The sequence below is a fragment of the Aristolochia californica genome, unplaced genomic scaffold (genome assembly GCF_029961685.1).
Source record: "Aristolochia californica isolate CCGP_79_NKW_82.1479 unplaced genomic scaffold, dmAriCali1.0.hap1 SCAF_5, whole genome shotgun sequence".
Classification (NCBI taxonomy): Eukaryota; Viridiplantae; Streptophyta; class Magnoliopsida; order Piperales; family Aristolochiaceae; genus Aristolochia; species Aristolochia californica.
In genome coordinates, this window is record NW_027182214.1 from 33194516 (window position 1) to 33200165 (window position 5650).

Genomic DNA, 5650 nt, shown 5'->3' on the forward strand with positions numbered 1-5650 from the left:
GATTAGAAAAAAAGAAAATTTTAGAGTTTATGTATGGAAAAAATTTAAAACAACGACAAATATAAGTAAAGAAAATTAATTCTCACTCTGCAAATGAACACAAAAGTTTTGTTATCCAAGTTTGGGAAATTCAACTAGTTCAACCCTAATAGCTTGGAATTTTATAAGAAAGAGATTTCTTCTACACATGTGTTAAAAATGGGAATGCATGCTTGAAACATGTTAAAGATGAAAATGACCTATGGATCCAAACCTTTTAAATAGAATAACAAACGCTAATTAAATTCTCAAGTGAACGTGCAGTAGGAAATTTACCCGAGACAAACAAGCCATTATTTTGCCCATTTACAAAAAGCTGACCTATCAATCATAGGCGATTGTAAAGTGATTTATCATGCATATCGGGCTATATTTTTGTAAGAAATGACTTATGGATTGGGAGTCCACGCTCAATTATAAATCCCCCACATCCCCCTTTTTCCCGACGATTACAAAACCTAATATATAAAAACTAAAAAGAGTTTACAATCCCTAAAAATTACAGATACTCTTTGGAATTATCTCTCTCTAAATTTGTGCATTGTGCATTTCCATTTTAGAGATATACTTTTTTCTTAATTCAAAACTTTGAATTTTCGCTCTCGCTTCATCCCGTAAACCAAAAAGGCAAATAGATCACAACCAAATGAAACTTTTAGAGTTTATCTACAAAAAAAATTTAAAACAATAATAAATATAAGCAAAGACAATTTATTCACATACCACAAATGAACACAAAAGTTTTGTTATCCAAGTTTTGAAAATTCCACTACTTCTAACCTAATAGCTTGGAATTTTATGAGAAAGAGATTTATTTTGCACATGTTTTGAAAAATGATATGCATGCTTGAAACTTGTTAAAGATTCAAATGATCTATGGATCCAAACCTTTTAAAGAGAATAACAAACGCTCATCAAATTCTCAAGTGAACGTGTAGTGGGATATTTACCTGAGTCAAACAAGCCATTATTTTTCTCATTTAAAAAAAGTTGACCTAACAATCATAAATGATGGTAGTTTGATTTATCTTGCATAGCAGACTATATTTTTGTAACAAATTACTTATGGAATGGGAGTCAACGCTCAGTGAAAATTGCCCAGCCTCCCCCTTTTCCTGACGATTGTAAAACTTAATATATAATAACTAAAAAATGTTTACATTCCCTAAAAATTACAGACACACTTTGGAATTATCTCTCTCTTCATATGTGCATTGTGCATTTCCATTTTATATGTATACTTTTTTCTTAAATCTGAACTTTGAGTTTTCACTCTCCCTTCATCCCCTAAACAAAATAGGCAAAAAGATCACAAAAAAAGAAAATTTTAGAGTTTATGTACGGAAAAAATTTAAAACAACAACAAATATAAGTAAAGAAAATTAATTCTCACTCCGCAAATGAACACAAAAGTTTTGTTATCCAAGTTTGGGAAATTCAACTAGTTCAACCCTAATAGCTTGGAAATTTATAAGAAAGAGATTTCTTCTACACATGTTTTAAAAATGGAAATGCACGCTTGAAACATGTTAAAGATGAAAATGACCTATGGATCCAAACCTTTTAAATAGAATAACAAACGCTAATTAAATTCGCAAGTGAACGTGCGGTGGGAAATTTACCCGAGACAAACAAGCTATTATTTTGCCCATTTACAAAAAGCTGACCTATCAATCATAGGTGATAGTAAAGTGATTTATCATGTATATCGGGCTATATTTTTGTAAGAAATGACTTATGGATTGGGAGTCCACGCTCAATTATAAATCCCCCGCCTCCCCCTTTTTCCCGGTGATTGCAAAACCTAATATATAAAAACTAAAAAGAGTTTACAATCCCTAAAAATTATAGATACTCTTTGAAATTATCTCTCTCTAAATTTGTGCATTGTGCATTTCCATTTTAGAGATATAATTTTTTCATAATTCAAAACTTTGAGTTTTCGCTCTCCCTTCATCCCGTAAACAAAAAAGGCAAATAGATCACAACAAAATGAAACTTTTAGAGTTTATCTAAGGAAAAATTTAAAACAACGACAAATATAAGTAAATAAAATTTATTCACATACCAGAAATGAACACAAAAGTTTTGTTATCCAAGTTTTGGAGATTCGACTAGTTCAAACCTAATAGCTTGGAATTTTAAGAGAAAGTGATTTCTTCTACACATGTTTTAAAAAATGATATGCATGCTTGAAACTTGTTAAAGATGCAAATGATCTATGGATCCAAACCTTTTAAAGAGAATAACAAACGCTCATTAAATTCTCAAGCGAACGTGTAGTGGGATATTTACCCGAGTCAAACAAGCCAATATTTTTCTCATTTACAAAAAGTTGACCTAACAATCATAGATGATTGCAATTTGATTGATCATGTATAGCAGACTATATTTTTGTAACAAATGACTTATGGATTGGGAGTCAACGCTTAGTGAAAATTTCCACTGCCTCCCCCTTTTCCCGACGATTGTAAAACTTAATATATAATAACTAAAAAATGTTTACATTCACTTAAAATTAGAAACACACTTTGGAATTTTCTCTCTCTTAATATGTGCATTATGCATTTCCATTTTATATGTATACTTTTTTCTTAAATCTAAACTTTGATTTTTCACTATACTTTCATCCCCTTAACAAAAAAGGCAAATAGATCACAACAAATGAAAATTTTAGGGTTTATGTATGGAAAAAAATTAAAACAACAACAAATTTAAGTAAAGAAAATTAATTCTGACACCGCAAATGAACACAAAAGTTTTGTTATCCAAGTTTGGGAAAATCTACTAGTTCAACACTAATAGCTTCGAATTTTATAAGAAACAGATTTATTCTACACAAGTTTTAAAAATGGAAATGCATGCTTGAAAAATGTTAAAGATGAAAATGATCTATGGATCCAAACCTTTTAAAGAGAATAAAAAACGCTAATTAAATTCTCAAGTGAATGTGCGATGAAAAATTTACCCGAGATAAACAAGCCATTATTTTGCCCATTTACAAAAAGATGACCTATCAATCATAAATGATTGTAAAGTGATTTATCGTGCATAACGGGCTATATTTTTGTTAGAAATGACTTTTGGAATGGGAATCAATGCTCAATTAGAAATCCCCTGCCTCCTCCTTTTCCCGACGATTGCAAAACCTAATATATAAAAACTAAAAAGAGTTCACAATCCCTCAAAATTATAGATACTCTTTGGAATTATCTCTCTCTACATTTGAGCATTGTGCATTTCCACTTTAGATGTATACTTTTTTCTTAAATCAAAGCTTTGACTTTTCCCTCTCCCTTCATCCTGTAAACAAAAAAGACAAATAGATCGCAACAAAATTTAATGTTTAGAGTTGATGTGTGGATAAAATTTAAAACAACAACAAATTCAAGTAAAGAAAATTTATTCGCACACCAAAAATGAACACAAAAGTTTGTTATCCAAGTATGGGAAATTCCACTTGTCCAACCCTAATAGTTTCAATATTTATAAGAAAGAGATTTCTTCTACACATGTTTTAAAAATGGATATGCATGCTTGAAACATGTTAAGGATGCTAATGACCTATGGATCCAAACCTTTTAAAGAGAACAACAAAAGCTCATTAAATTCTCAAGTGAACGTCCGATGGGATATTTACCCGACAAAAATAAGCCATTATTTGCCCATTAACAAAAAGCTGACCTAACAATCATATATGATTTTAAAGTGATTTATCATGTGTAACGGGCTATATTTTTTGTAAGAAATGACTTACGGATTGGGAGTCAACGCTCAGTTAAAAATCCCCCGTCTTCACCTTTTCTAGATGATTGCAAAACATAATATATAAAAACTAAAAAGAGTTTACAATCCCTAAAAATTATAGACAGTGTTTGGAACTATCTCTCTCTACATTTGTGCATTTTTTTTATCCATTTTAGATGTATACTTTTTTATTAAATCAAAACTTTGAGTTTTTCGCTCTCCTTTCATCCAATAAACGAATAAGGCAAATAGTTCACAACAAAATAAAAATTTTAGATATTATATGCGGAAAAACTTTTAAGCAACAACAAAAGTAGTAAAGAAAATTTATTCCCACACCACAAATGAACACAAGTTTTCTTATCCATGTTTTGGAAATTGCACTACTTCAATCCTTTTAGCTTGGAATTTTATAAGAAAGATATTTCTTATACACATGTTTTATAAATGAATATACATGCTTGAAACATGTTAAAGGTTTAAATGACCTATGGATCCAACCCTTTCAAAGAGAATAAAAAATGCTCATTAAATTCTCAAGCGAACGTGTGGTGGGATATTTACCCGAGTCAAACAAGCCATTATTTTGTTCATTTACAAAAATCTGACCTAACAATCATAAATGCTTGTAAAGTGATTTATCATGTGTGACGGGCTTCATTTTTGTAAGAAATGACTTATGGTTTGGGAGTCAACGCACAGTTAAAAATCCCCCACCCTCCCCCTTTTCTCAACGATTGGAAAACCTAATATATAAAAACTAAAAAGAGTTTACAATCCATAAAAATTACAGATACTCTTTTGAATTATCTCTCTCTACATTTGTGTAGTCTGCATTTCCATTTTAGATGTTTACTTTTTTCTTAAATCAAAGCTTTGCTTTTCGCTCTCCCCTCAACCGTAAACAAAAAAGGCAAATAGATCAAAACAAAATGAAAATTTAAGAGCTTATGTTTGGATACAATTTAAAACAACAAAAAATGTAAGTAAATAAAATTTATTCGCACACCACAAATGAACACAAAAGTTTTGTTATCCAAGTTTGGGAAATTCCACTAGTACAACCCTAATAGTTTGGATTTTTATAATAAAGAGATTTCTTCTACACATGTTTTAAAAATGGATATGCATGCATGAAACATGTTAAAGATGCAAATGACCTTTGGATCAAAATCTTTTAAAGAGAATAACAAAAGCTCATTAAATTCTCAAGTGAATGTGCAACGGGTTATTTACCCGAGTCAAACAAGTTATAATTTTGCCCTTTGACAAAATGCTGACCTAACAATCGTAGATGATTTTAAAATGATTTATCATGTGTAACGGGCTATATTTTTTTAAGAAATGACTTATGGATTGGGAATCAATGCTCGGATAAAAATCCCCCGCCTCCCCCTTTTTGAGACAATTGCACAACCTAATATATAAAAACTAAAAAGAGTTTACAACCCCTAAAAATTACAGACACTCTTCGGAATTATCTCTCTCTGCATTTGTGCATTGTGAATTTCCATTATAGATGTATATTTTTTTCTTAAATGAATGCCTTGACTTTTCCCTCTCCCTTCATCCTATATACAAAAAAGACAAATAGGTCACAACAAAATGAAAATTTTAGAGTTTATGTATGGTACAAATTTAAAACAAGAACAAATGCAAGTAAAGAAAATTTATTTGCACACCACAAATGAACACAAAACTTTTGTTATCCAAGTTTGGGAAATTCCACTAGTTCAACCCTAATAGCTTGGAATTTTATAAGAAAAAGATTTCTTTCATACATGTTTTAAAAATGGATTTGCTTGCTTGAAACATGTTAAGGATGCAAATGACCTATGGATCCAAACCTTTTAAGATAATAACA